This window comes from Zeugodacus cucurbitae, chromosome 4 (assembly GCF_028554725.1).
Source record: "Zeugodacus cucurbitae isolate PBARC_wt_2022May chromosome 4, idZeuCucr1.2, whole genome shotgun sequence".
NCBI classification, from domain to species: Eukaryota; Metazoa; Arthropoda; class Insecta; order Diptera; family Tephritidae; genus Zeugodacus; species Zeugodacus cucurbitae.
The window spans coordinates 47,032,322-47,053,868 of record NC_071669.1 but is presented as its reverse complement, the minus strand read 5'-3'; the positions used below and the strand labels follow the sequence as shown (position 1 = coordinate 47,053,868).

At 29.0% G+C, this 21,547-nt stretch overlaps 1 protein-coding gene and 1 long non-coding RNA gene across 4 annotated transcripts in view; one reads left to right on the top strand and one right to left on the bottom strand.

The window, feature by feature from the left end:
- The window catches only part of LOC105221006 (uncharacterized), a 71,622-nt gene that overhangs the window by 40,759 nt on the left and 9,316 nt on the right, over nt 1–21,547 (top strand). The gene's annotated exons all lie outside the window — the stretch shown is intronic.
- Nucleotides 10,222–11,556, bottom strand: LOC105221005 (uncharacterized). The gene is made up of 3 exons (XR_852377.3): nt 11,178–11,556; nt 10,887–11,127; nt 10,222–10,825 (listed from the first exon to the last, which is right to left on the bottom strand). It is a non-coding gene; the product is annotated as an uncharacterized LOC105221005 (long non-coding RNA).

Sequence of the window (21,547 nt, the reverse complement as noted above, 5' to 3'; positions counted from 1 at the left end):
CCATTTCGTGCGGTGTTTGACTGCTGTTGCAACGGATTTTGCTTTTAAGATTTTTATTTATTTTTTAATTTCTTTATTTTTATTATTTGCTGTGATGGCTTTGTTGTTGTTATTTCACTTGTAGTTATTTTTGTTGGTTTTGTTTTTGTAATTTTTATTAAGTTTTTTGATATATTTGTTATTGTAATTTTTTTTATTTTTGTTAATTTTTGTTGTTGTTGTTGCCTTTGTTTTTGTTGCATTTTTTATTTTTTGGCGATTTTCATTTTTCTTATACTCTGTTCTTATTTTTATTTTTGTTGTTGTTTTTTGTTATTAATTTTGTTGTTGTTGTTGCTTTTGTGGTTCACCCATAAACGAGCCCATTCAGATCGAAATGAAAACTGAGAATTGAGTAATGCCTGCTGGGTGTGCTCGCACACGCATACATATATAAACAACAACAACAACAACAACAACAACCGAAATGAGAGTGAAATATGATTGCACAAACACACACACACACACACACACATACTAACACATACAAACATAACTGAACAATAAGCAATTTTTGTTGGCAATTTATGCAATGCTAAGCGGCAATCGTCGTAATCAAGTTGAGTACTTGTAGTATGCACAGGAACATAACGGTGCATTTATATATGTACATATGTATGTATGAAGGCTTGCATTAGCAGTAGAAGTATATTTGTATGTATGTATGTATGCATGTACTCCGAAAGGCATGCAAATGCATATTTAACTGTTGGCATTTCAATTACGTCAACGACGATCAAGAATATGATTATGCAGCTGGAATTGAGTTTCATAATTACTGCGTTTGTAATGTGAGCACATTATGGTTGTGTGGCAGAACTTATGCAATCGTTTTTGGTGTGTGCTTTACATACTTACATATACATATATGTAAATATATATGCACTTGCTCAGTTTCTAGGCTTATGCATGCAATTATTGTTTTGATGGTGTTTTCATTGTTCTTAGCAAGAATATTATGACAAAATAATAAATATTAGATAATATATGCGCATAATAAGGAGCAAGTAAGCAGAAATATGACACCGAGGAGTTTATGAATTTAATGAGAATTTTAATTTATGTAATTTGCTGCGAACTGTGATTGCATAAGCCATAAATATTTTTATGTAAAGTAAACAAGAAGTTGAGCTTTATTAAATAATTTACGTCTGAAGATAATTGAATGCATGGTTGCCAACTAAAATAGTTTTTAATTATATGAAGATATAAATGCAATGTTGTTTAAGGCGCTTCTCTTCTTTTAACTTTGATAGCTGATAGTCACTTGAAATTTTAATTATAGTGATTAGGGTTGCCAACTTCGTAAATTTGGAAATAAAATAAATGATTTTTGGTAGTAAAAATTTAAATCTTGTCAGACAGTTTGGTATACACTGCATTATAATAACTTTTTGGTTTAAAAAATTAAAATATTTAAAAATAATGTAAAGTTTCGAAATATTTTTTTTTTTGATTCCTAAATAGTTGTTTTATGATTTTATATTTTAATTATTTCTAGAATCAAAAAAATATTTAAAAATGTCAAAACACAAATAACTAAATATTAGGGTTGCCACCTTACATATTAATATTAAATTAATTGCAATTGTACTTTAATAAATATTGATTTAATATTTATAAAAAATATGTTGCCTAAGCCACTTCTTATTATTATTAAATCATATTGAATCATATTTGCTCACCAATTAGAATTGCCAACTTTGAATTTTTTGTTTAATATTTCTAATTTATTTGACTCTATATTGTTCATGCTTATTCCTTACATCTCTAGATCTATTAAGCTTGTGTCAGTTATGTTTCCCAATATTGAAAATATATTCCTTTAATATTTTCTCTTTACGATTGCCAGCTTCAACACTTTAAATTGCATGATTTCAGTAGACTTAATAGGGTTGGAGCTTATCCTTTCATATACCAATTTTTCCGGTCCACCAATCATTCTTACTCCATTACAGAAGAAATAATACTAGTATAAGAGAAAAAAATTTGAAAAATAAATTCTCATAAAATAGTACAATATTTGAAAAATACTCTCAAACAATTTCTATCGGAGTAAAATTCAAAGAGATACGACCCTTCCGGCAATCAAGACACGTTAATTTCAATTTAAAACTTTAAATACGTTTATCTCAAAACTCAATTTTTTCAAGTCGGTGAAGACGATTTCTCGAAAAATTACGAATTTTCATATCGAAAATGTACAAATCCGAAAAGGACCAAATTTTTAACAACTGCTGGTCCTATGATATTACTAGTTGCTTTTGATTTGGCATTTACTCGCTACTCTCGCTACTTTTGAGCGTGAAATCTTTCAGCGAACAAGTAAGTTAGCGAGTTAAAATCGAGAGTATACGGTTCCTAAGAACAGTTTTTAGTGATTGGTTTTACAGTTTCACTATCGAGAACGGTTCAAATGTTAAATAACTTTCAAAAAGTGCAATGTAAGTTTGCTAGAGGAATACTTTTCACTAAGCGTTAACAGATTGTTTAAACAGCTGAGCTAGTATGTTCGTTTCGCTACTCTTAAACCCAAAAGCAGCCATTGTAGACTTGGGGATTATAGTCTAAACCCCGTTAATTCCACAGCAGGGAAGTGAAGAATACGCTATATTTAAGTCAAGTTGTTATAATTCTGATCACATTTTTTTCATATACATTCATACATTTCTACATTATGTCTGAATGAGTCAAGATTGTTCGCAATCGAAATATAAATAAATAAAAGTACAAAAACAATATTCAAAGCGCATAATAGTTTATTTGTAAAATTCCGTTTGTTGTTGTTCAAATAACTGTTCATTCAAAGCTGACATATGAAAGCAAGAATTTTAAACTGGAATGACTTATTGCGAAAAAATGTGAAATAAATAAAAATGTAAAAATAAATGCAACAACAACAAAAATTAAAAAAAAAAATCATGCATATTTCCAAATATATACTTGCAAGCATTTGCTTCAGCTTTAAGAATTTGTAATAAATATATATATTATTTATATAATAAATATAAATATTATTATTTATTTAATATCTTCAAAAAAATTCTCCCGGCTCTAGTTATGAAATACATATAATATTTACATACTTGTATGCTTAAGTTGTCGGATGTTGATCTCGCTTCACTAAACACTCTTATCATTAAGTTCTAGCATATCACCGTTATGAAACTCGCACTTACTCGCGAGAGCATGCGATTTCAATTACTATCATGCGAGTTTTTTATTTGTTTTTTGTGAGTGAAAAATGTTCATAAGAAAATTTCATAGTTCGAAACGCTTCGTTTCACAGCTTACGAACACGCAAAGCATTACATTAGTCATGAATAGTAATGCAAATAGAATGAAAACAATAAAAAATCGCAATATTGCACAATAGTTTTGCAATAACTTAACTTACCTAATAAAAATGTAAGGAAATTCTTAGTAGTATATCGAATTCTAAGTCTCAAAGCGTGTAAAATTACTTATAACCGTAAAAATATATATATGTGTATGAAAGCATGCATATAAAGCTCACCAAATTAAAACACGGTAATTTAACTTGATACCTGATTATTAAGTTATGCACTTCCTAGCGTCAGCCTCCATAAAAAATGCTAAAAAATGCTAATTAATTTGTATTATTACGACTTATTTAGTCTCACAACTAACGTAATACGTAATATTTAGCGTTTTTATTAGCATGCTGCACTTGACACCTAACTATTTATTATTCAATATTATTGTTGTTATGGCATAATATTTAACTGCATGTAATACATAACAACAACAACAACAAAATAAATATTTATTGCCCACTTCATTCGCCGATTGCAATCAAAGTTACACAATTATTACGAGATATTTACATGTGAGTACGTACGTGGGAGATACGAGTAGAAGCATGCTAAAGTTAGCCATGATATAACCGCGTGTCGGTGAACTTAGGTTTACTTGTGTTTGTGTTTGTTTGTTTAGCGGTGATACGGCGAGTTGCCACCTACAGCGTGAGTTGTTTGTTCACTTGTCAGCTTCGTAAGTGTATACTGTTGAAACTACCGTTACAGCAGCTATTGCGTTATAACTGTAATAACGTAACTAATTGTGTACATGTTTTTGAGTAATTTGTGTTCGTAATGTAAGTAAATAAAAATGTTACGTTGATGCAGTGTGATTTTTGAAAATTATTTCATCAGCTAGTTTACTAATTTGTATACATTTTATGCTTATCAATCAACTTCATATTTGATTTACTTCAGTAGAAAGTCCATAGTTGAGTCAATCTTCGGTTACAATAATATTCAAATATTGCAACCGATTTCACACTTCGAACTCACTTGTATTAAGTTATTTGTCCATATATGCTTTGTTTTCATCGATAGTTCATTTAATTTTTGAAAATTTAGATCTTAATATTAGGGTGGCTAGATTATAAATTAAAGATAACAAGTATAATTTTGGAAATATTTCCGGCTAATATAAATAGGTCTTTTTCGCTTTTATTAAGTATCGATTTTCACTCTAAAAACGTTATTTGCGAAAGCTTCTGTTTAAAGAAGCTTTCTATTAACAAACATTTTGCTCGACAATAGCTTCCACTTGAAAAAAAGCTTTTGGAAATAGCTTTCATTTGAAAAAAACGATCAAGTGATCAACGTTTCAATCGAAAAAAAAAGCTTAATTTCCAAAAAACTTTCACTTCAAAAAAGCTTTCAACTGAAAAATGCTTTCACTGTTTACATGAAAAAGGCTTTAACCTTAAAAAAATGTTTCCTTGATAAAAGCTTTCACTTCAAAAAAGCTTTTAGTTGAAAAAAGCTTTCACTTCAAAAAAGTTTTTACTTGAAAAAAGCTTTCATTTCAAAAAAGCTTTCACTCCAAAATTAGCTTGCAATGGAAACAGTTTTCACTCGAAAAAAGCTTTCACTTGAATAAGTATTTAGCTTTGAAAAAGCTTTCATCTAAAAAGTGTTCGCTCGAAAAAAGCTTCCCCTATATCTTAGCGAATTATATTACATATAAATGCTAGTAACAAGAAAAATAAAACTGTACATCTGCGAAACTTTTTAATTATTTTCAAATCTGCATAATAAAAATTTCACGTTTTCCATCTACGATGTAATTTGCATAACAACTTTATTGTTGCAATTAGCATACATATGTACATACATATACCTCGATCACTTATTTATTGCATAAGCGCCCACATAACCACACCACAAGCTAATATGCATACATGCATTTCACTTTTATTTGCCACAATTACCCACACAAGCCCCTACTGGCATGCTGCATTACCATTACTTACCCTAACAAGGGATTAATCTTATGCTTATACAAGTGTTTACACAATTTAACATTCCTACTAAGTACGAGTACATGCAGATTATTGCCAAATATTGCACACCCTCTATCACAACCAAACAACGCTCCGTTGGGCTACAAAGCCCTGCAACAACCAAAATTCAACTCTAATTGCAACTCCACCTACACAACGGAATCTAAGCACACACAGTTGACTGGGTAAACACAACAACAATAACAACAGCAGTGACTGACAATCTAATAAGCCCACAAAATTTAGCCTTAACATAACGATGCCGCAACCGTTAGACCAACAAATAAATGTTCGGCCACAACACGACGATTTGCACAATCTCACAACCGCTTACAAGTCTCGTCTCAGCACGACGCACCGCGCCTCGCTTCCCACCGACTCTCCAAGTCTTCAGACAGCCAACTAGCCTTGTCTACATTTTAGGTTTGAAATTGGGATTGGTTTTCGGGTCTGTCCATATTTGATTAAGTAACCGCCGAGTACTGCACAATCAAAATTGTTACAACACAAAATTGCAGCAAACAACAACGACAACAACAGCAACTAAAGCAAACGATTGCGAAGGCAATGCTGTAAATAAACGAAATCGTAATCGAATTTGTGGCGCTTAAGAGGAAAATGCTAAAAAGCGGCGCAAAGTAATTGCGGCAACGAGGCGAGGGGAGAGAAAAACAATAACAAAAAACGAAGGGGCATTTACAAATCACGATTTAATTTCATATTAAAATACCAAAAACAAAAAAATAAAAACGATTAAAACGGCGCAACAATAGAAAATGTAACACAACAACAATCACAACAACAAAGCCGTGATTAATATATAACCACAAATGCCGGCTGTAGAGCAGCAAATGAAGCCGACGGCTTACGAAAGTGCAGAAGGCAAATAAAAAATAACGTTACAACAACAATAAAAACAAATGTGATGATTAAACAACGCGACGGCGACATGTTCAAGACGACGTTATATTTAGCTAATTTTCGACAATATTGTTGTTGTTGTTGCACATTTCGACAATTGAAGCACGAAGCCAAGCGATGCGCCAACTCAAAAACAAAGATGAAATAACAACAACAACAACAACAAGTATCTATTAAAATGTAATAAGCGACGAAAAAAGAGAAAGAGGCTTGAGAGTAAGACCCAACGCTTTGGTTGAGTTGCCAAAGTGCAGTTACTAAGCGCGTTAACGCCGAAAACCAGGTCTAACCCACAGCTGTTGGCGCAAAGCGCTTAAGTGAGCCAGCTCAGCTTGGTAGTAGCTGACGAACCCAGAGACGAATGCCAGATCAAGTAGCCGACAGCAGACGGCAGACAGCAGCAGCTACCGCCGCTTATGTAATGTGCAGACCCACTTATGTATCGGTGTATGTGAGCGCCCCGCTTACCGCAAAGGCGACGTGTTAATGTGGCAGCGCAGCCGTAGCGCCTTGTTGGCCACGCTCCGTCATCATCGTCTTCGGCATCGTCAGCATTTGACTTTGACATACTTTCCATAAGCGCAGGCCACCACGCAACAATGGCACAACACCAACACAGCTACGAAAATCAGAGAGAGAGCAAGACGAGAAGGAAAAACAAAAAACAAAATAAACGAAATAAAAACACAAAAACAAAATTAAAGTACAGCAAAAAAGTACGAAAGACAAAAATTCGCGAAGAAAGACAAACAGTTAAGAAAGAGTGCACAACGCAGAGAGTTGGCCAAAACGAAGAGCAAAGAGCATTGCTACAACTGGCTGACTGTTTCGCTGGCCCAGCAGCTTTTGGCAATACCTTTGCTTGTGGCCGAATTATCAATGAGACGAAAGAGTTGGGCGCGTTAGCGAGCAGAGACACAAGCAACATTAAAAAGACACGCCAAAGAGCGGCCACAAGACAATTTGTTAGCAACAGCAACAAATGAAACTAACAACAATAACAACAACAGCAACATAATTGCGCAAAAAGCCGGTTTCAGTGACGTTTACGTGTGTAACAGCCAAGTGAGTGTAAGCGACCACGTTGTCGAAACTGTTATTTGGCGCGCTCTGCATGTCGCTGTTGTTGTTGTTGTTGTAGGTGTTGCTACAACACTTTTGCCATTGTTGTGTTTGTTGTTGCGTTGTGCGTCGCTCAATTACATAAGCATTTGATGCCCGAAAATACGCTACATAAAAATGTGTGCTCAACTGCAATATGTCTATGATGACAATGGGAGGAGCAAAAGGGAGGAGGTGCTGCGTACAAATTTAATACTTACCAAAATATATATAACGTTAGTGCTGTTAAGTGATTGCTTTGTGTGTATTGGTGTGCCTGTTAATGTTTACATGATTGCATAGCGGTACTTGTGTAGGCAGGGATGACTGTTTGCAGCGCTGATTATCTAATATGGTAAAATTCGAAAGGACGTTTGCGCAACCACACAGTTATTACTCGTATTTGTAACGGCCGCAGTGTTGTTTGGTTATGAAAACGAATTTCGAAATGATAACGGCAGTTGAAATTGTATATTGGTTATTTTAAATTGTTTTTTGTTATTTGTATATAATGGAAATATTTGAAAATCTATAATAAATAAATATTTGGCAATTTTAAATAATTAAATATTTAAAAAACTAATCAAAAATGAAAAGAAAAAAATGTATTTTATTTTATTTTTTTATTTTATTTTATTTTTAATTTAATTTAATTTTATTTTATTTTATTTTATTTTAGTTTATTTTATTTTATTTTTAATTTAATTTAATTTAATTTTATTTAATTTTATTTTTAATTTTATTTAATTTAATTTAATTTAATTTAATTTAATTTAATTTAATTTTATTTTTAATTTTATTTAATTTAATTTAATTTATTTTTATTTTTATTTTTATTTTTATTTTATTTTATTTTATTTTTAATTTAATTTAATTTAATTTATTTTTATTTTTATTTTATTTTATTTTTAATTTAATTTAATTTTATTTAATTTTATTTAATTTTATTTTATTTTATTTTATTTTATTTTATTTTATTTTATTTTATTTTATTTTATTTTATTTTATTTTATTTTATTTTATTTAAGTTAATTTAATTTAATTCAATTTAATTTAATTTAATTTAATTTAATTTAATTTAATTTCATTTAATTTAATTATATTTTATTTTATTTTGTTTTAATTTAAATTTAAATTAATTAAATTAAATTTTATTTATTTTATTTAATTTAATATAATTTAATTTAATTTAATTTAATTTAATTATATATTATTTTATTTTATTTTATTTTATTTTATTTAAGTTAATTGAATTTAATTGAATTTAATTGAATTTAATTGAATTGAATTTAATTTAATTTAATTTAATTTAATTTACTTTAATTTACTTTAATTTAATTTAATTTAATTTAATTTAATTTAATTATATTTTATTTTATTTTATTTTATTTTACAATCTTTTTATAAAAATATTTTCAAACTTCGTGCTTTCAGACTTTCGAAATCCCTTTAAGACACATAAATATTTCTGCTTATTAACCAAGCTACTGCACCATGACGCAATTGCCATACATTATCATTTCTTTATATCAGAAGTAACATTTTTTATAATACAAAAAGTCATTTAGCTTACTTACGCAATTTCCTACGCACTTTCACATATTATCAAGCCTACATAACTGAGGCCAACATGCAAGCCCGTATATCTATTCCTTAAAGTCGCCCACATAATTTACCTATTTATCAAATTAGTAAAGTAACAAAAAAAAAAAAAAAAATGTGTGAGCTGGAAATGACATGCTGCTAAACCAACACAATAACGACCATGTGAAATTGTCTGCATATTTATGTGCGTGATCATACTGTTAGGAATATACCAGCGGACAAAATTTATATTTTCATAACATTTATAACATTATTTATCATTTCTTCCATAAAATTTCATTATTTTAAATATTTAAATTAAAAAGCTAAGAACAGTGTACTAGAAGTACTCGGAATTATTAATAATTAGTTTAGTTTATAGTGCTACTGTTTAATAAGGAAATATTTTATTATACCTGTTTATACCAGATCTTTCTTCGTTTCATTACTTCCACGTTTTGGTAAATTATGGAATTTTGTGATATTTAGTTGCTTAATTCCTTTCCAATTGATTACACCACTCACTTTTTATAGTAGTTGTTGGTTTGATTCATTTAAAAAGTTTATAAAAGACTGTAAAATATTTTTTATTGAAGAAATATATAATTATAACAGTTTATACCAGTTCTTTCGACGTCTCGCTACATCTCAATTCTGGTAAATAAAATCGTTTTGTGATATTTTTTCGTTTCATAATTTTTATTTTTATACAAGTCACTATTTATACCACATTTTTATTCAATTCTTCTAGAAAGTGTTTATTGGGTTAAACGCGTGTTCATGATAATGCTGTAAAAGCCCTTCTAAATGGCGTAAAATGTGTGAATCCATGAATAGAATTAATGTAGTATTAGCAGCGATAAAGTTAGAATGCCAACATAGAGTTGCACACAAGCATAAAAATAAAGTGATGAAATGAATCAGTGAAGTAAAAATTAATGTATTAGAAATTATGTGAACTGGTGAGATGATTATGCAATGATATAAAATGTGGTTGCAGGCATTAGCTGAGAGCACAAACAGGAAAAGGGAGAGATAAAATAAAATGGAATAAGAATGTATTGACTTTGAAAAAATCACGAAATTAAAATATTTTAATTGTTCAATAATCATTTAATGAGTTAAGGTAAACACTCATAAATACACCTCAGCAAGCTTGTTTAACAGAAAATGCTGTTCAGAAACTAAAAAATCATATTTTATAATTATTCGCCATTCTAATGGCAATCAAATTAATATAAACAAAGTCAACTCAAGCGACAATTTATTTATTGAAAAATAATTTTGAAATTACTCACATTCTTACTTCTTGGACTACGTGACGATTTGATTTCATTGGCGTTGTGCCAAAAAGTACTTAGCGCATCGAAGTGCTAAATCTGCATGTCTCTAGTGTTTATACATATGTTAATATTGCATTCTTCTAGCATTATTGCTTATCTTTCTCTTTTTTACAATATGATACGATACATGTACATACATATATAATAACAGCTGTTCTTAACAAACCCAATGAAATTGATTAATTATTCGCGGCAATGTTGCGCAGGAATTTGCAGTTGTTGGAAAAAATTTTAAGAACTTGATTTATATACAACAAATTTTTGAAAAAGCTTAGATCATTCATTTATACGCTGTCATTTGCTGTCTTAAAGTTCATTCGCCGGCACGAGCGAAATAAAAAAATGTTTTTTGGTACAGTGAAATAAATTTGTACTTAATATTGGGATATTTTAAGTAAAGTATTAGTCACAGTACAGTGAGTAATTTCTAGTCATACAGCAGGTATCCGAAAAGCATCCGCTGTTGTTGCTGCTATAAAAGAGGTTCCCATTAAAGATCCATTAGCAGTTCTTCTAAGAACTAGATTTAAGAAATTCAAATTATTATAAAGTAAAGCAAAAAATGTACACATTCTACTTACGCTCTATCCTTGTACTTGACTACTTATAGAAATATATGTATATATCCATACCCATAGGTATGTTTATATATTTGTATATCACTCTAAATGCAGTTGTGTGTTATATTTGTGATTGCAAAGTCATGTGCAGTGAAGTGTTGTTTATTATTATTATCGCTGTTATGTGCGATTGCCATTGTTGCTATTGCTATTGCTGTTGTTGTTACTGCTGCTGTTATGGGTCGTTGTGCAGTGTACTGGCCTTGAATATAAAATAATAATAATAATTTGCTTTTTTTGTTGTTGCGCTACCTTGCCGTTGCTTTGTTGCTATTGTTGACGTTTACTTCGTTGGGTGTCTGTCGCTATTGGCATTTTCCTTTTACTGTTTCTGCTGTATTGGCTGAGGAACAAAGCGACTGCCAGCAGGTGTGCAATTCAGGCGCAGTATCTTAGATATTCATGTGATTGCATGTTTTTGGTGTAGGAAACAGCTGATTGATTTACAGATAAAAGGTAGAACAAAAAGTGAAATGTAAATTATTTTTTGAAGGTGCCATGGTGAGAGGATTTCTGTGTGAAAAAGCTTTATTAATATAATTACAGTTTAACGAATGTAATATAGAGATTTTTAGGTGGAATGCGGTAATTTCTACTTAAATTTTTTGGAAAAATATAATATATTAAATACGTTTTTTGATGTTTAAAAAAATTATAAATATTCCAAAAAGATTTTTTTTTTTTGTAAATTATCAAAAAATAATTTCCAATACAAAGCAACAAAATATTAAAAAAAATTCTATAAAAAAATACGAAATTTTTCAAAATTTTTATTTAATATATATATACAACGTTTTTATGGACAGAAATTTACGGAAACAAAATGCAGTTGAGCTTCCATTACTCGAACTTCTATAACTCGAATGTCTCCATAACTCGAACTCTTGAATTGGCAAAAGAAGTCAAATTCCATACAAATTACATTCCATAACTCGCAGCCTCTCTAACTCGAGTCTCGACTTAAAGTTCAACTGTTATTTGTAAAAATTTTCTTAATTTTATTGCAATCAAATGCAAAAATCCATTACTCATACGCCATGGTGCACCAGAGCCAATGTGAATTGAATTAGTATTATTATGCATATCTATAATATTTAATTATTTTATCTTTGAACAAAAATTAAAATCATCATTTTTATAGTACAACAACAACAAAGCATTACAAAAACAACAATGAATAAATTTTTAATAAAACAAATATTTTGCTGTCACTAAAACGATAAATAAATTATTTATCCAACATTCAGCGTCCAATGCGGAACTGTTGTGGGCGTGTATCGTTTGGGTTTGTTGTTGTTGTTGCTATTGTTATGTCGTGAGCATGAAATATTTATCACACAATACTTTTAATTGCAACGGGTATTCGCATAGCGGCCTGCGGTGGCTTTTATTTAATTATTTATTTACTTGCATAAATGTTATTGTTGCCATTTACATACAAACAAACATGCACATTTGACAATTTTTCAGCGCAATTTTATGGCATTATATTTCGTGATATACACACATAAATACAAATAAGTATATCTAGTATTTTTCACATTTTAAATCGCTCCACTTTGTGCGCTGTTTGCCACTGGTTTGTGCACTTATTACTGTCATATGCATGTTTGTGTGTGCGTAGTCGCATTTATTTGTTTTTACTGCGATTGGAGGTCATTTTACGTAAGGCTATGCGCATTATTTCGCTGAAACACACACCTTTCCGTGTTTCGACCGTGTGCAAGCATGTATGCGCGCTTACACGAAATTATGTAATAATTTTGTGGTTTTCGCTTTTTGTTTTTGCTTTTTTGTTGTTTGTATACAAAAGGCTAACCTTGACTCGCTTAAAGCGTTACTTTTTTGGCTGTTTTTTTTTTTGGTTTTGCTTTATTTATTGTTTTTCGTTTTCGTTGTATATATTTTCGGAATTTTCGTTTTATTTTGTTTACTTGTTGATTCTTTGTACTTGAGACTAGCAGCGTTCCATATGCGAGCTGAGAGCAGGTTTTTACATAACATTTTGTTTATGCCAATATTTTAGCAGACGCTAATGTTAACGCTTGTATATGCATATTGTTTGTATTTCCTTAATTGAATTTAGAATTAAAAACAAAAAATTTAATTTGCGATTATTTAAAAAAAATATTTTTTTCTAGAATCTTATTTCTAATGAAAAATTTCTAAAAACAAAGTTTAGAGGAAGCAAATAATTATAAATCTCAAGATATTTAAATTTAATTCAAAAATTAAAATAGAGAAATTTTTTTTTTCAGAAATGATATTGCTATGAATAATTTAAAATTTCTGAAATCAAATGTTAGTGGAAGAAAATAAATAAAATTTTCAATACATTTGTTGTACAAATTTTCAATTTTTTTTGTAATATTTTTGGAATTTTTTTAAAAATATATAAATTAAATTATATAATTGAAGAAGGGTAATAAAAATAAATATTTTAAATTTTTTATATATTTCGATCGAAATTGATTTTTGATAAATATAAAAAATATGTATGAAATAAAATCAATAAAATAAGTTTTTATTTGAATAAAGTATATATAATTATAAAAAAAATATAATAATCATAAATATATTATTTTTCTCCTGTCGTTTCCATACAATTTCACTCAAACACATAAAAATCCAAAATTTCATACACAAACCCCGCAGAGATCACACTCAACTGCAGAAACCTTAAAGCATTTATTATAGGCAAACATCTAATACCGAACAACACAGCAGTTTATTTATAAAACACTGAAAAAATAATAAAAACGACATGAATTTGTAGTTCATTGCACGTCTTCTCCTAATCAAGTTCAAGGCTAAAGCACTTTACCAAATACATTCAAAGCAAATTGCGTTTTCACGTGAAAAATTACTGCAAATTTGATAAAAACAAGTGCACACACATTGCACATAGCCATGTAGGTATGTATTTGTACAAATATATGAAAATTCACACGAAGCATTTCTTCCACTTAAACAACGCGCATTACGCAAGCAAAGCGCACACTAGAATCACTTTTTAGGTGTAAAAGTCCAGGCATACATATACATATATAAATATATACCATGTATTTTTAGCGCTTTCTACATACTTATCCATCATATGCCTGAATGGCATACAGTCACACGCTGGAAAGTTTGTTTATTAGATTATTATGGAATACGCTAAAATGGTTAAGCAAATTGCCAAATCATTGTTATTCATAACAACAATAAGATTAACGCAATATTCAAGTCAAGTTTGTTTGCATTCTTATCTAGACAATGTGGTTTTACTATTATTTATTTGTGTTAAAAAAATCAATTGTATCACTTTGCAATGGATTTGATAATAATAGCTGTACTTACATATATATACATAGAATATATCAGCAAATAAATTTAAGTGCATATAATTTGCAAATATATGTGCTCATTTGCTTATCTTTATGACTTTGGTTAATGTATATATTGCCAACGTAGGCAATTGGACTAATTTGCATTTGATAAGCTCATATTAATAACAGGAAATAACAGTAATGAATTAAATGATAATATAAAATAAATAAAAATAAATAAATAGTAATAAAAAATAAAAAATAAGTTAATAAAAGTTACTAAAATAATTAATTACATTTAATTAAAAGGAAATTAATAATTCATATTGATACTCATACTCATACTCGTACTCATACCCATACTCATATTCATATTCACATTCATATTCATATTCATATTCATATTCATATTCATATTCATATTCATATTCATATTCATATTCATATTCATATTCATATTAATATTCATATTCATATTCATATTCATATTCAAATTCATATTCATATTCATATTCATACTCATACTCATATTCATATTCATATTCATATTCATATTCATATTCATATTCATATTCATATTCATATTCAAATTCATATTCATATTCATATTCATACTCATACTCATATTCATATTCATATTCATATTCATATTCATATTCATATTCATATTCATCTTCATATTCATATTCATATTCATATTCATATTCATATTCATATTCATATTCATATTCATATTCATCTTCATATTCATATTCATATTCATATTCATCTTCATATTCATATTCATATTCATATTCATATTCATCTTCATATTCATATTCATATTCATACTCATACTCATATTCATATTCATATTCATACTCATACTCATATTCATATTCATATTCATATTCATATTCATATTCATATTCATATTCATATTCATCTTCATATTCATATTCATATTCATATTCATATTCATATTCATATTCATATTCATATTCATATTCATATTCATATTCATATTCATATTCATTATATACATATACATATAACGATTTCCATATTGAACACACAATCACATGTATTTTCAAATTAATACAAACTTAATTACATACTCATACTTCATACTCAAATTCATACTAGTACTCATAGTCATATTTACTAAGATTCATATTTATGTTCCTTCATTTTCATATCCTACTCATATTTAAACTCAGATGCATACCCATAATCATACTCATATTCAATTAATTTGAATAATTAAATTAAATAAAAAATTTAATGAATCAAAAACTCTATATGAATAAATAAATATTATTATCTTCAAATTATTATCAGTAATTATTGTTGTTATTCTCTTCTATAATCTGTTATGAATGAGTATGCTTATGTGTTGTGGGACTTCACCCAAAAAAATCGCATTCACAGTTGTTATCGTTAACAACAGATATTTATTATTGCTGATAAAGAAAATGAAAACAACAACACAAACAACAATATGCTAAATATACAAATAAACAAATAAGAGAGGCGATGACATACTTTCGATGTTGTTTGAAATAGAGCAGAGAAATGAGTTACGAAGAATTAATTTGCAAATGTGAGTAGTAATAATTCGCTTAATTCTTCATTAAAGAATGATGACTACAGCCTCATACAACACAGTTCTTTCATTTAAGACAGCAAATACTTTCGCATTTATTGAACTTTGAACCTTCAGCATTTACCAAGCATTAACATTAATGCGCGCCTGCAGCATAGTCCCACTCAACTTTGCTCTTTTGCACTTCAGCGACAGTGAATTTGTGTCTCCCCCCGGGTTGTGCGCATGCAGGCCGACAGCACCACACGTCACCGCAGACACTCTTTGAGCATTTCACAAGTCGCCGCAAAGCGCTGTCAGTTCTAAAGGCACGCGCGCTCCCCACCACCGTCAGCCAGCGCTGCATCCACCAACGCATGTACATATGTAAGTCATTCGCTTTGTGCTCTTGTGCAAATATTTGTGCGTGTGCGCGGCACTCTCTGCCTCTCCACCCCAGCACCGCCACCACTGCGCCGCGTCAGTGACTTTGTGCAACGTACACGCTCCCTCTACACACGCCACGCGCTTGCTCCCCACCGCGCTCAGTCCAAAAACAATTTCAGATTTTCCCTTTAGCCATTATGCCTGCCTAGCCGGTCAATCACCTCACATTTGCGTCAAAATGCTCATTATAAACCGAAATGAAATGAGATGAACGGTACTGAACTGAAATGAAATGAAGCGTAGTGAGTGGAAACGAAATGGCATGGAATGCCAGCGAATTGTGTGAAATGGTTGATGAAACATCAAGAATTGCGAAATTGAAACGCGCTTTGGCTCGCGTGCACCGCTACTATTTGTCTATGAGTGCGTTCGTGCGCCTGTGTCTGTGTGTGTGAGCGCCGAGCACAGCCAGCGGCTAACAGCGGCGTTGCTCTCGCAAAGCAATGTTTGTTTGGCGTGTAAACATTTTCGTTTATTTGTGTTCATGTTTTTCATTTTCTACGCTCCCTTTCTAGTAGTAGTAGTTGTTGTTGTTGTGCTTTTAGAGATAAGCCGCGTCGCACTTGTTGTAAAAAATAATATTAGAAATGTTGTGAGAATTTTTCGTTTCCCACAAGCTTTAGCGCTGTGTTTACTTTTTGTTGTTGCTTTTTGTCACATTCTATTTTGGTTTCACTTGTCGCCCACTTTTTCTTGGAATTACTTGTTGTTGGCATTTCTTATGTGATTTTTTGTTTATTCCAGCGCAATGAACAGCGGTTTTTCCAATAGGTTTAGCTTTCCGTTTTCAAATTTAAAAAAGGTTTAGCATTCAACAAAAGCGTTTAGAGTAAAGAAATTTCTACAAATGATACATTAAATATATTCAAAACTCTGCTTACTTTATACAATATTTCGCCTTTATTTCCCACCCAACTTTTTCCTTCTTATTTTACGCCCTCCGTTAAGCGTTCGTGCCTTACTTTGCATTTTATTGTGTTGATTTATTCACAAGAGCTTTGTAAAATCTGCTTAACGCCAGACACACTCAAAGAGGGACTCGTTGCTTTCGTGCGCATCTTCAGTTCATTGAATTTTTTGCCGTCATCTTCGCTTCTAAATATATGTATTTATTCATTGTTACATTTATGCATGCCTTACGTTCGGAAATTCCTTACGTAATACTGGTAGTTAGCATATTTTTAGTATTCACTGTATTTGTTGGTATTATAAAACGTTTAAAATTTACATGACATTAATGGCGGCGCATAACTTTTGCTCTGCTGGTTGCTCATACGCCGTGTGCTTCATGTTGAGATAATGTTTTGCAAATTTCCTACGTAATTTGTTGTTTTGACAACTTAATTGACTATGCAAAAATGCAAGAATTTTTGTGTATTTTGTTTTGGAAGTATTATTATTATGATATAAACGACACTAAACAACAAAATGAAAATAAAAAATTTATTAAAAATTTTTTAAAAAAATTAATTATTAATAATTTTAAAAATTAAAATTAAAATCAAGTTTTTGAATGCAACATTGGAATGATTAAAATAACTAAATTCTTAATAATAAATATAAAAAAATATCAAATTATTAATTAGTAAAACTTCTCACTACAAAATCGAAAAAATAATATTTTTTTTTTATTTTAAAGGCGAATTAAATTAACGAAAAACAAAATATAATAATTATTTATTCTCCAGACACCTCTACTACATTTAGTGAGCAAGAAATTCTCAGTCAATTTTGACTATTGATTACACAGGCGGTCTGATTGACCGATTAATGTAAAATTCACGAGAGATTATTTTAGATAAAAAATTAAATTAAAGTAATACAAGCGAGCTATGAAAGATTTATATTATTTTTATCTAAAAATTAAAAAAACAGTAAAAAATCAAATTAAGCAATAACAGACTGCTAATTTTGCAATGGAAGAATGCCGAAGAAATATGCTGTAAATTTGCCAAAATTTACATAACTATTCTACAATAAGTAGTTAATTCTCTCATTAAGCGGCTTAATTTAGGACAATTCTACTGACTATTAAAATAAACATTTCTTTCAGTTAAACTAAAATGTGTAGGCTTTACTGGTAAAAATAGTAAAATGCACATATAAATATTTACTATTAGCCTAAATTTCAATTCTGTTTTATAGTTTAAAAAATATTTTGAAATTTGTTAATTTTTTATTTTTTTTAAATCGTATACATTAATAATAAAAAACCTGCATACTCAGAAATATTTTGCAATTTTGTAATCTTTAATTTTTTTTGCAAAAAGTTCATGCACATATAATTATTTGACTGAGGTGTAATAATAAAAATAATATTATGTTATATTATATTACATAAATTAAGTTTTTTGTGCTGAAAATTGTTGGAAAATTATTTATAAAATAAAGAACATTTTAAATATAATTTTATTGCTTTAGATAAGATATAAAATTAATCATATAATTTTAATTATTATTTTTTTTTAATAAAATACATTTTTTTGTTTTTGTCAGCATCACGACAAAGATATTAGAAATTTCTATAAAATGAAAAAATAATCAAGCATATTTTCATTAAAATACTTAATTAGATATTTTATTTACTGTAATCGTTCGGAAAGATAGCAACTCTAACGAAATAATTGGTTATAATGCTTTTAAAAATATTTTCAGTATTATTTATATAAAATTATTTTATTTTCAAAAATAAACTAAAATTTTTCTTTAATAATTTTTTTTTAATATGTAACTTAAATATGATGGTTTATCAAAATTAGTAACACAACATTTTATGAAATAAATTTTTTACTATTTTTGCTCACTTGTAGAATAAATAATTAGTACTGAAAAAATATAATTTCGCAAATAATCTACCAATAAGTTATCTGCACTACTTCAAGCTAGCAATAGATAGTCTGCCAAGCAAATATTTGCATATGACTTAATAGCGATAACGAAAATAAACAATAAACAAAGCTAACAACTTATGCAAATCGAAAGAAATTAATAATATAAAATTAGCTAATATTAGCGTCATTACTGTTTATCAACAATATCACTGACGCTTTAATTATGCAACAATAAATTTAATGTCTGAACAGGTTCCAACTGCCAGTAAATACCGCTTTCAATTAATAATAAAAATATTTATATATATTTACTTCTAATAAATCTATGCACATGCCATGCCTGTGCAGTCAGCTGAGCACAGCTAAAACAATAAAATATTTACCGTTGTAATATCAATAATTAACAGCCACCATATTCACTTATTGCCGTCATTTCCTGCTCAATATTTTGTTTGAGCGCTCAAATTGCGCTCGTAATGCGCCATTATTGGCGCAGGTACCTTGTAGCGCCTACAGCAATAAATAAATTATTGCACACAGTTAGAGCTGTTATGCAACCGTGATCCACATATACGTGTTGAAATGTGCTAGCAAGTAATTTCAACTAATTGTGTTGTCGCTAAATAATTTGCAAAATGTCATCAATTGTGCAGACAAAGACACTTCAATTCTCATATAAAATACGAAATTACATATAATATTTACAAGTGTTTTAATTTACATGTGTTCATATAAATATCGCTTGTGTCTCATTTGGCACAGCTTAAGGGAAATAGCTCAGTAAATGACTCGAATAATTTTCTATTAAATTGTTATTACTCAGCTGAAATTAAATTTATTTAAATATTTATTTAAACGTAAGTAGCTAAGTGCATATATTGAATTGCCTCATAATAAATTTAAAGCAAATATTTTCGCTTCCTCATTATTTGATTATTAATTGTTGTTTTTATATATTTTTTTCTGGTGGAATTTAATTTGACTGCTACTTACTATGTGAGATTAATATTTTGAGGTTTTAACAAAAAGGAAAGCACTATTTGATCTGATATTGAAATGTTTTAAAACGATTATGGATATGAATCCCTTGATTAAGATTTTCGTCACCATAAAGTCTTGATTTCTCTTACTCTATGACCTATTTAACGTCTGTCTACCTGTCGGAACCTTTCACACGCATCGTTGATATATCAAAATGTATTTCCAACCAAATGGTTAATTTGACATCTGGTTTGACAGGTATCCCTTTAGGAAATTTTATACCTTCAAATTCCATCTGATTTTATATTCACCTCGAATGAGTGTTGAATGTTCCATAGAAACCCAACATTCTCAGCTTATAAATATCCTTGCATAAATGTAAGCCGAATAACAATGTCTTACTTGATTACGAGTGCATATGAAATATTAGCTGATTTTATGACGTCACTTTAGCTGAAAATATTTGCAACTGCAGTTGGTCCATTGCTTCTTTGGTGGATTAGATCTAGGTTGGCAGTCATAAGGGAATTAAAACGAGTTTATTTCTTCGGGTTTTTGTATCAAACTTTTTGAAGTTATGTGCAATCCAAAGCATCTCATGAAAAATTAAGCCAAAAAGATATGATATTGGAAAAAATATTTTATAAAAAATTTGAAAGCCAAAAAAATTAAATAAATTATTTTTTTTTTAATATAAAAAAAAATTGTATAACAACTTTGAAAGCCAAAAAAATTAAAAACTACATATTTTTTCAAAAATTATTATTCATTTATTTACATACTATCTACGCATTATTTAGTTAGTATTATTTTACTTATTTTTTATTTAGTCACTTTTATTTTTATTTTTAGTACACCATGCCTTGTTATCAGCATAATCGCTGCTAGGCAATTAGACATTCGCCTTGCCACCTTTGTGGCCTGTTGTTCCAATTATTTAAACATAAAAAACTGTTGTTTGATAGGCAGTTCAATGAACGCCTTATTTTACTATTAAGTTTAAGTTTTTATAGATAGGGAATAGAATTTTTCAGATAGATAGAATAGATAGTAGATTATTATTAGAAAATTATATTATATAATCAGTTGACGATTAATTGTGGAAACAGCAAATTTGTCTTATCATAAATTACCTACTAAATACTGTTAATATAATAAATATACCGTTAATATAAAATAATTTTTTTTATAATTTTTTTTTTATCTAAATTTTTGATCAATTTTTTTTTACTGTTATGACAACAATTTTTAATATTTCTTTATTTTTATATTTTTTATTTCTATTTCATTTTCTTTTTATTTCTATTTTTTTTATATTTATTTATTTTTTTTTTTCAATCACAAATCTCAAAATCAAAATATTGCATCAATAATTTAATTTTTTTCAGTATTTTTATGTAATATTTCTTCCATATTCCAACACTAAGCCAATCACTTTGCAAATAGTTGTCCACGTAAAATTATTATCCACTGTAAATACGCGCACAT